Below are 10,944 nucleotides of genomic sequence, written 5' to 3'. Positions count from 1 at the left end.
AACCTAGATTTTAAAGAACTGTGTAACTGAAAACCATAGGTCAGAAACCAAGAACAACAGCACCAACAGACACTGCGGAGATGGAAATTTTCATGGACTAAAAACCCGGAGTTGGCTGAGAACACGCCATGGTGCCAAGACAGGCTAGCTGGCGGTTAGGCTAGATGAACAGAGGCGTGGCATCTGGGGAGGGAGGGGACAGTTCATCTGACTCTGCTCCTCACAATTACCCAGGGCTGGAAACAGGCTCAGGGTCTGAAGGGGCAGCCAGGTGGCACTGGGTCTGGAAATTTCCCCCCATGAAGGGCAAGGGTCTTAGAAATTATACATGCCCAGCCACACACACCTATGTAACCCAGCTGTAGGGCACTCGCTGTGGCCGGACATGGCCCCAGACTTCCATGAGCTATCTTCTTTGTTTAGTTACTTTTTCGTGTCCCGCAGGGTTGGAGGGGTCTCTGTTACAGGGATCCTCCATGGAGTTCTGCCTCAGCAGCTACAACATCCATTCCTGGTGGACAAATTCTACCCCCTCCCCCAACAGATTCTGCTCAGCTGGGCAGACTCTGCTAACAGATGGAGCTGCCCCAAACATGGGACAGTCAGCCACCACTTCCTGTAGGAGAGGTGGCCTTTTGGGGTAGAGAGGTGGCCAGCCCTCTCTCTGGCTCTAAGAAGAGCTTGGCAGGCTCCAGTCCACAGGGTCTCAAAGAGTCAGACATGACTGAAGGAACTTAGCACGCACACACATGAAGCAAAAAACCCGTCCAAGGCCTCAGTGTCCAGGCTCAAGTCCGAGAGGAACATCCCCGTGCCCACGATGAGAGCCCCTCACAGAGGCCGCGTCAGGATCAGGGCGCAGTTCATAGGCATCTGGCAATGCCGGCCCCGGAGAGGAGGCTATTCCGGTGACCGACCGAGTCTCCAGACCCCACAAGCGGCCTTCCTCCGGCTCTGGCGACCACACCCACGTGGAGAGCCCCTCGTCTGCCCCTTTACCCTAAGGGCCGCTTCGGCGTGTGGTTACGGGGGACGCCGTCTGCGCCTCTGGAGCCGCCACTGTGCGTGAGGGTGGGCGCGTGTGCCTGTCGCGTCGGTGGGTGCAGTGCGCAGAGAGGGGTCTGCGCCTCCTATGCCCCCGAGAGTTCCGCCTGGGGGAACACGGCCCTGGGCTCCTGGCTCCCGGCCGGACAGACTGGGGGTCCGCTCGCCCTGGGGACCCGCGGCCGGGCGCGAGGGGGCGCCACGCCACCGCAGCGGATCGCCAGGGCCAGGCCGGGCTGGGGGCGGCGCGCGGGGCGGTGCCGGACTCCGCGGGCAGCGGGCTCTCGAGACGCCGCGCTCCGCCCGGAGGAGGCCGCCGGCCGGGCGAGCGGAGCGGCAGCCAGCCGAGTCGGGCCCCGAGGTGAAGTTGCGTGCGCGGTGGGGCCCTGGATCCGCACCCGAGTGTTCCGGGGCCGGGCTGGGGACGAGGGCGCAGGGTCCGCACGGAGGATCCGATGCAAGAGCGGGGGCGGGAGGGCTCGGGGCTTCTACTCGGGGTTCCGGGGCAGAGACCGGGACGCAGAGGGTCTACAGCGGAGGGTCCCGAGGGGAGAGGAGACAGGAGGCTGACGCGGCGGGAAAGAGAGGTCTACACTGGAGTCTCTCGGGGCCGCAGCGGGGACAAGGGGTCTACGCCGTAAGATCCCGATACAGGAGCGGGGCTGGAGGGGCGCGGGCGTCTGCCTCCGAGCGTCCGGGCGGGAACAGGGGAAGGGGGCCACAGTCCCGCGCGCGGAGTCTCCTCTCGGCTGCGCAGACGGGTTGGGGCAAAGGAGACTCCGAGAGGGACATGTAAGCTCCCCTCCCCCCACCCGCGGCCCCCGGAGCCGAGGGCGGTGCCGGGCTGGGTGCCGCCCCCAGCCCCCTGCTCTGCTCCGAGTCCCCAGCCGGGCTGGCGTCCGGCCCCAGGCGCGCACGGGCTCGGGCAGCTTCGTGCGCTTTCATGGAGGTCCGGGCGGCCGTGGCCGGGGTCTGGTTGCAGCTGCCGTCCCGTCTTTCCGCGAGGGATCTGCAAGAGCTCAGGTGAGAGGAAGGGTGGGCGACAAAGCGAGCGGGATGACCAGGGATCCCCCGCGCCCGTGCTGGCTGGTTGCGGGAGCCCCCGGTTCCGCGCAGAGGGCGCGGGATGCAGTCCTCGGCGCGTGGATGCTCCTTTCTAGCCCCTTCCTGCCGCCCCTGCCCTGCAGAGGGGAACGTCGCCCCCGTATACACAGCGATGCGCGCAGATGTAGTCTTACACACACACACACACGCACACGCGCACACACACGTACATACACACTCGTGGCTTTGCCTTCTGCCTGGCCAGGAGCCGGAGCCGGAGCCCGGACGCAGACCTGAATCCCAGAGAGGGAGCCCCTCTCCGGTAGCCTTGAATTCTCTAACTAGGAGCCCAAGCGCCCCTGAGCCCTCCGGAGCCGAGCCAGGGAGGCTCCCACATTACCCCGCTGAGCTCGGGTTGGCGCCGGGGCTGGGGGCGCAGGGAGGCCCGGGTCCGCATAGAGGCGGTTGCCCAGGGGTCCTGGGCTTCAGCAGGGATGACGGTGGTAGGGGGGCGTCTAGAAGAGCGAGCCAGGGTTCTCTCTATGCCTCGAATGCTCACCCAAGCCTCCAGTCTCCCAGAACCCTGCAGTGTCCCAGGGCCTGGGGGTTTGCCCTCCGGAGGTCTCAGGTGACCCAGGGAGTCCCCTCCCAACCCCCGTGCTCCAGTAGATTCAGTTTCTGGTTTCTGACTCTCAGGACAAGACTCTGATCGTGGGTTGTGGCCCCTCCTGTCACCTTTGTCCCCTCGTCGGAGATTCCAGCCCTGAGCTGAGTTTGTGCCCTGGCAGACTCTCCTCGCCTTTGGCTTTCTCTGTGGGCCTCCCCTTCTCCTTCTCTCCCTGGGTTGCAAAGACCTGGTTTCCTCAGCCCTGCACTCAAAGCCAGGGTTTGGAGCCACTGGCCGTTGGAAGTGGGTTTTGACCCTGTTGGTGCGCGTGGCAGTGACCGCTTTGGGAGGCGGCCTCCAAGGGGCGGCAGTGGCAGCCGGTTCTTCCCTCTGCTCTGGGGCCGCTGCTAAGGGGGTCAGTTAAGAGAACCCCCAAGGTCTTCCTCTCCGTCCTTGCTGAGAAATCCAGGGTGGACCTCACAAGCCCAGACGGGTTCAAGCAGAAGAGGGTGTGCTCCTTGCCCCGCCCCCACCTCTAGGATTGTGCGGCGCACGCGACCTCCAAAGGCTCCCCTACACCTGTAGTCCCCAGGCAGTCAGCGGATAGATTTGCTCTGGGCTCTCTTACACTGGCCCGGGGGAGCGCTGTGGCCCCCCGGGGCTGGAGTCCACTTGCTCTGGATCCCCGTTGCTGACCAGCCACACACTCACCAAGGGTTACACGGCCAATGGAGGATGGGTGCATCAGCACCTTCCCTGGGCACAGGCTCGGAGAGTGACCCTTTCCAAGGCCAGCGCCCAGGGGTTCCGACCCTTTTAGACTTACAATTTGTGTACTTCCACTTTGCAGAAGTTTTTGTTTTTTTTTTAATACCTTGAGATTTCCATAATTTGAGAAAAAAAAAAAACATTGGATGTTTTTGTAGGCAGGGGAGAAAAGGAGGGAAGCAAGTTCTTGGCTGGCACCGAGGCCTGCGCAGGCCAGATGCTTAGAAAAATATGTGCGGGTTGATTCATTGTTTGAGTTTAATTAAGAGTTTCTACCCAGGGTATGGCTGGGAGCTGCATTATCATAATTACAGGTGTATGTGCCATGATTAATAGGTCATGCAGAACACATGGGTTGGGAGGAAGTGGTAAAATGCTGGGGTTTGCCCTGGCAAAAGCAGGTCGGGTCTGTGTCCCTGGAGGGTTTTGCATCTGGGGTGCGGGCAGCCCCCTTTCTGCCCTTTCTGCTCTTCCATCCAGGCACCAGGAGGGAGGTGGGCAGTTGGATTCTCAGCCTCTCCCTCAGCGGGGATGTGCGGGCGGGGGTGAAGGGGAGCAGGCGAGGCAGCTCAAGATGTATGCACATGGTGGGGGGGTCACATGAGCCAGGAAGGGCACTGGGGAGCCTGACGGATGGGCTGGTGGGCTCTGTGGGGGTCCGAGGAGAGCAGCCATGTGCGCCTGATCATCTGAGCACCGTGTCCTCTTGGGCCATTCATGAGGAATAGGGACATCTTAGGACAGAGCCACGGAGTTCCCACTGCCTGCGGGGTCCCTCAGGGTCAGGCTAAACGGGGTGTCCCCAGCTCGGGCCGAGAGGAGGCGCCCCATGCCCACGGCTCCATGGAGGGCCCTGGGACCTGCAGCCTCACCGTCGAGCCGGTCAGTGTTCAGGCTCCGGTCCCGCCCGGCCCGGCAGTGGGTGACCAGTGTACCCTTACACAGTGGAAAGGGGTCCTGTGTGGGCGTAAAAGAAACAGCTGTGTCTGTTTCACCACCCAGCAACTCTTCTGAGAGCTTCAGCCCTTCTCAGCCTAAGCAGACAAGACAGAGGCCAGCTCCCCACTTGGCGAGGCACGTGCAGTCACCTGCAAGGTATAGCCAGTACTTGGCGCCTTGTGCCATTGACGCACGCAGGGAGGCATGGGTGTCTGTGGCTGGGAGGGCAGGCGTCTTAAGCCTCCTTGGCTCTGAGATGTGGGCAAATAGTTCAGCTGCTGCTGTTTTATATTTTCTGATTCCTCCCGTGTCAGACCAGAAGGCTGCTCTGAACCGTGCCAGCTCTCTGATTTTCAGAGGAGGAACCTGTGTCTTAAAGCAGAGTCAGTAATGCATCCACTCAAAATGAAGCTCCCAATATTTTAATTTGATTGTCTGTTTAGAAAAAAGGCAAATTGAAATGTCATGTATAAATAGTACAGAAGACCTTTACGTTGCTTTTTAAATCCATGGAGCTAAGACAGTAAGGGCAAACTGCACATGGAGGGGCAGATGGTCCCTTGGCCCCTGACGCCCACGCCACTCTGTGCCCCGCCCGCTGGCCCTCGGCCTCTCGAAGTAGCAGTTGTGCCCCTCGCTCCCCTCTGCACCTGCCCTCCTGGGCACACCCGCCCTGGCCCTGGCCCTGTCCTCAGCTCTGTGCCGCCTCCCTGGACAAGTCGGCTCAGGGAGGAAGCGGACAAGCTCCAGTGGCCAGACCCCTGGGCTGCAGTTCCCGGAATTTAATGACCTTCCTGGATATTTTTAACCTTGTCAGATATTTAAACAATGAAGTTTAAATCTTAGATTAGACTTAGAGAGTGCTGGGCTCGTGAAAGCCGAGGCTGGGGTTCTGGGGCCCAGAGACCCTCAGGCTGCTCTGAGTGGTGCAGTGCTTCTGACTAAATTCTAGCTTGAAGAGGCAAATTTATTTTTGTAAAGGATTTTCCGGTGGGCGAGGCTGTGATCTCTGTGTTCCTGACTCAGTTCTCACTGACCTGGCCACCTGGCCCCAGCAGGACTCGGGGAGACTGTGTGGACGGAGGGCCTGCCTCTGGGTGGCGTGCCCTCACTCCTCCCACACCAGTGGGCGTCTGGGGGTTGGGTGCTGCCCATCACTGGGACAGCGGAACTGCTGTGTGGACTGTGTTGGCGTGTTTGTAGCAGGAGGACAGAAAGTGCCAGCGTCGCCCGTATTCCGGGTGCAGTTCTCTGTATTCTGGGTCATGATGCCAAACAGGTTCAAAATCAAGGAAAGTCCTGCCTGTCCAGTGCGTCTGGAAGCCAGACCGCCTCCTATCTGAGCTCAGACAGCAGTGGTGGCTGGAGCCAGGCTCAGTGGAGCACGGGATGGTCCGCCCGGTGCAGAGGGCCTGGCCCGGCTCAGACCCTGCCGCTTGCTAAGTGCGCGCCTGCCAGTCTCACCTGCCCCAGAGCCCCCCAGCTCTATCGGGGCTCAGGGCAGAATCACCTTGCACCCGGAGGACAAGCAGATACACGTCATCTCCCTGAACAGGGTCAAACCTGGTTCTGGTGACAGCCAGGAAGAGGGTTCCCTTCCTTCTGGGGGGTCGAGGAGGCACATAGATTAACACGGGGAAAAGTGCATGACAAGTTTTAAACCTGAATGTTTTATTTAACATCACAGCAATTAATGCAATGGAGTGAAATGCTTTGGTAAAATAAAATGCATTAAAAATTTATGCACATTATGTAGATTAGCTATTTAGTCATCAGAAGGAACGGCCTTCCTCTGTAGCCTCTGATATTCAATTGGGAAACTATAAGGCCCCTTTCTCTAGCTGGTTCACAGTTACTTCAAGAAAATGACCGTTTCTGACTGTGAACAAATTTCCTTGATTTTTTTTTTCCCACCAAAAGAGGGAAGAAAAGACATTTTTCCATGAGGAAAGTTAGGAAATAGGTATCGTTGTCTTCTTTAATACTTCAGTTCAGTCGTTCAGTTGTGTCCAACTCTTTGCGACCCCATGAATCGCAGCACGCCAGGCCTCCCTGTCCATCACCAGCTCCCGGAGTTCACGCAGACTCAGGTCCATCGAGTCAGTGATGCCATCCAGCCATCTCATCTTCTGTCATCCCCTTCTCCTCCTGCCCCCAATCCCTCCCAGCATCAGAGTCTTTTCCAATGAGTCAACTCTTCCCATGAGGTGGCCAAAGTACTGGAGTTTCAGCTTTAGCATCTTTCCCTCCAAAGAAATCTCAGGGCAGATCTCCTTCAAAATGGATTGGTTGGATCTCCTTGCAGTCCAAGGGACTCTCAAGAGTCTTCTCCAACACCACAGTTCAAAAGCATCAATTCTTCGGTGCTCAGCTTTCTTCACAGTCCAACTCTCACATCCATACATGACCACTGGAAAAACCATAGCCTTGACTAGACGGACCTTAGCCGTCACAGTAATGTCTCTGCTTTTGAATATGCTATCTAGGTTGGTCATAACTTTCTTTCCAAGGAGTAAGTGTCTTTTAATTTCATGGCTGCAGTCACCATCTTCAGTGATTTTGGAGCCCAGAAAAATAAAGTCTGACACTGTATCCACTGTTTCCCCATCTATTTCCCATGAAGTTATGGGCCCGGATGCCATGATCTTCGTTTTCTGAATGTTGAGCTTTAAGCCAAATTTTTCACTCTCCTCTTTCACTTTCATCAAGAGGCTTTTTAGTTCCTCTTCACTGTCTGCCATAAGGGTGGTGTCATCTGCATATCTGAGGTTATTGATACTTCTCCTGGCAATCTTGATTCCAGCTTGTGTTTCTTCCAGTCCAGCATTTCTTATGATGTACTCTGCATAGAAGTTAAATAAGCAGGGTGACAATATACAGCCTTGACGTACTCCTTTTCCTATTTGGAACCAGTTTGTTGTTCCATGTCCAGTTCTAACTGTTGCTTCCTGACCTGCATACAGATTTCTCAAGAGGCAGGCCAGGTGGTCTGATATTCCCAACTCTCTCAGAATTTCCCACAGTTTATTGGGATCCACACAGTCAAAGGCTTTGGCATAGTCATAGAAGCTTCCCAGGTGACTCAGTGGTAAAGAATCTGCCTGCAGTGCAGGAGGCCTGTGTTTGATCTCTGGGTGGGGAAGATCCCCTGGACAAAGGAATGGCAACCCACTCCAGTATTCTTGCCTGGAGAATTCCATGGGCAGAGGAGCCTGGCGGGCTACAGTCCGTGGGGCCACAAGGAGTCAGGCACAACTAAGCACAATTAGAAGAACTCCACTGTCTCAAAATGCAGAGGTGAGCTGGGCAGCACGCACAATGAACAAGGTGAATTTTTGTCTCCGGGAATTGTGATGTGTTGCTTTAACAGGAAACCTACATCTGGTGGGGGTGCTTTGGCTCCTCACTCCAGGAAACACCTGCCTGCCTGCCAGTGGCTGAGACGCACCTGAGCCCAGGCCTGGTCCCGGGCACAGAGGCGCCTGATGTGTCCTCTGAGCAGGGCTGCCTGCAGATAGGCCGTCAGGAGGTGAGGGGCCCACTGTGCCCACTGGGTCGGCATCCTTTCCTGGGAGATTATTTCGCACCAAAAGGAACATGACCAAAAAGAAGCCCTCTCTGCCCTGGAGGAACAGGTGGAAAGGTGAGGCCTCGTGTTTCCAGATACAGCAAACACATACAGATCAATGGGATACAGTTGGGGAGAGATGAACCTCCAAATCTGGGGGAGATTGATTTTCAACAGCAGAGCCAAGACCATTCAGTGGGGAAAGAATCAGTTCAGTTCAGTTCAGTTCAGTCGCTCAGTCGCGTCTGACTCTTTGTGACCCCCTAGACTGCGACACTTCAGGCCTCCCTGTCCACCACCAACTCCTGGAGTTCACTCAAACTCATGTCCATAGAGTCAGTGATGCTATCCAACCATCTCATCCTCTGTCACCCTCTTCTCCTCCTGCCTTCAATCTCTCGCAGCATCAGGGGCTTTCCAATAAGTCAGTTCTTTGCATCAGGTAGCCAAAGTATTGGAGTTTCAGCTTCAGCATCAGTCCTTCCAATTAATATTCAGGACTGATTTCCTTTAGGATGGACTGGTTGGATCTCCTTGCAGTCCAAGGGACTCTCAAGAGTCTTCTCCAACACCACAGTTCAAAACCATCAATTCTTTGGTGCTCAGCTTTCTTTATAGTCCAACTCTCACATCCATACATGACCACTGGAAAAACCATAGCCTTGACTAGATGGACCTTTGTTGGCAAAGTAATGTCTCTGCTTTTTAATATACTGTCTAGGTTGGTCATAACTTTTCTTCCAAGAAGTAAGCGTCTTTTAATTTCATAGCTGCAGTCACCATCTGCAGTGATTTTGGAGCCCCCCAAAATAAAGTCTGTCACTGTTTCCATTGTTTCCCCATCTATTTCCCATGAAGTGATGGGACCAGATGCCATGATCTTAGGGGAAAGAATAGTCTTTTCAACAAATGGAGCTGGAACAACTGGATTCAACTTGCAAAACTGTCTCTGATACAAAAAAAAAAAAATCACTCATCATACCAAGAACAAGAAATATCAAAACCTGACTAAGAAAGACCATCAGTAAATGCTGAGATGATCTAACCAATCTTTTAAAGCTGGCTTTGTAAAAATGCTTCACCAAGCAATTATGGGTTTTCCTGAAACAAACAACAACAACAACAAAAGAAATTTTCAGCAAAGAAATTCAAGTTATAAAAAATACACACATGAAGTTATGGAACTGAACAATGCATTGATTGAATGGAAAAAACCTTGCATCCCTGGCGGTCCATCTCCCAGTGCAGGTGCCTGGGTGTGACCCCTGGTCAGATAGCTGAGATCCAAAGAAAACCCAGCCAACCCAACAGAGCACGTGCTGCCTGGGGTCAATAACAGAGGATAAAAGCAGTGAATCTGAGATTAATCAGAACTGCCCAGTCTCAACAACAGAAAGGAAAGAAAGACTGAAAAAAAAGAAAAGGAACAGATTCGTAGGCACCTGTGTGAAAATAGCAGAAATGCCAACATTTGTACCATCAGGTCTCAGAGGAGAGAAGAAAGAGGGTGGGGCTGAGAAGATCTGAATAAAGAATGCCTGAAAACCTCTCAACACAGCAAAAAATACAAACCTACAGCTTCAAGGAGAAGAGCAGAAGAGCAACAGAAAAACTTATAAGTGCTTGGCAAGATAACACACATAGAAAATTAATATGTCAGAGAAGAAGTCTCAATGGAAATTCTAAAATGTAGAGAACTGAAAGGAAAAGAAGAGACAAGTCAAAATAAGTGGGATGCAGTCGGAGCAGTGCTGAGGCAAGTTCACGGCCCTGCAATGCTTACGTGAGAAAAAGGAAAGCTGCCTGCATATGATATCATATCAGTAACATAACTGTGTAAATTGTATGAGTTCTTCAAGAACTCCTTAAAAAAGAAATCTCCAGGTCCTGGGGGTTTCACTAGAAAATCCTACCAAACATTCCAAATCACTTTGAGGTTAATATTACCTGCAGACTGCATTAGAAGAAAACTAAAGATCCATATCATTCATGAACTTAGACAGAAAATCCTAAACAAAATATTAGCACGTTGAATCTAGTGATGCATGAAGTTACTGGGCCAGGTGAGATCCAATCCGGGTATGCAAGTGTGGTTTAAAATGTAAAAATCAGTCAGTATAATTCACTGTATCAACAGACCAGATATAAAATCACAGCTTATTCCAGAATTCGTATGGGAAGGCGCAGTCTCTAACCTAGCTGAAACATTCTTGAGAAGAAGGGCCAAGTGGATGGGGACTCTGCCCAGCATTAATGCAGTCTGCGTGGCTGCAGTAATGAGACCCTGTGGTGCGGGCAGAGGGCAGAAGATGGAGCTCAGAACCCAGCGGTTCCCCCGCAGGCACACCTGATTGCCTGTCAACAAAGGCACAAAACCAGTTCACTGGAGGAAGCGTAGCCGTTTCAACAAGTGGCTGTTTAATCGCTCATCCTAGGAGAAAAGAAGAATTCATCTGTAACCTCATACCTTATATACAAATTAACTCAAACACATTGTAAATAGCTATACTTTTAATGAAATAAATGTTCAAAAAATTAACTCAGAAATGGACCACAGACTTTAATGTAAAACTGTAAGACTTTTAGAAAAAAAAACAAAAACAGAGAATCATCTGGGTTTGGGATCCCCTAGAGTAGGATATGGAACCCACTCCAGTATTTTTGCCTGGAGAACCCCATGGACAGAGGAGCCTGGTGGGCTGCAGTCCAAGAGGTCACGAAGAGTAGGACATGACTGAGCGACTGAGCATACACATGCGAAAAGTTCATAGACTCGACACCAAAAGCATGTTCCATAAAAGACTGAATCTCATCAGAAAGAAAAACTGCTTCTTCAGAAACCCTTTTCAGAGCATTAAAGGAACAGCTACAGAGCGGGACACAATATTTGCAAACCACACATCCAGTAAAGGACCCAAATCTGTAATATATAAAGCATTCTCAAAACTCAATTGCCAAAAACAACAGCAGCAGC

The 10,944-nt window shown here is 53.3% G+C and overlaps 1 protein-coding gene across 4 annotated transcripts in view; it reads left to right on the top strand.

Annotated features, from left to right (window-relative positions):
- The first annotated feature begins 1,288 nt into the window (after positions 1-1,288).
- KCNG2 (potassium voltage-gated channel modifier subfamily G member 2) overlaps positions 1,289-10,944 on the top strand; it is a 56,003-nt gene continuing 46,347 nt past the window's right edge. The window contains exon 1 of one of the 4 annotated variants that reach the window (XM_069568967.1): positions 1,289-1,405. The gene's annotated coding sequence lies outside the window, so the exon portion shown is untranslated. Of the gene's footprint in view, positions 1,406-1,918; positions 2,068-10,944 lie in introns of those variants that run through there. The other 3 variants (XM_069568968.1, XM_069568969.1, XM_069568970.1) reach the window with 3 other exon arrangements.

This window comes from Ovis canadensis, chromosome 23, assembly GCF_042477335.2.
Source record: "Ovis canadensis isolate MfBH-ARS-UI-01 breed Bighorn chromosome 23, ARS-UI_OviCan_v2, whole genome shotgun sequence".
Classification (NCBI taxonomy): domain Eukaryota; kingdom Metazoa; phylum Chordata; class Mammalia; order Artiodactyla; family Bovidae; genus Ovis; species Ovis canadensis.
Note: the sequence above shows the minus strand (reverse complement) of the source record. Positions and strands in the feature narration are given on the sequence as shown.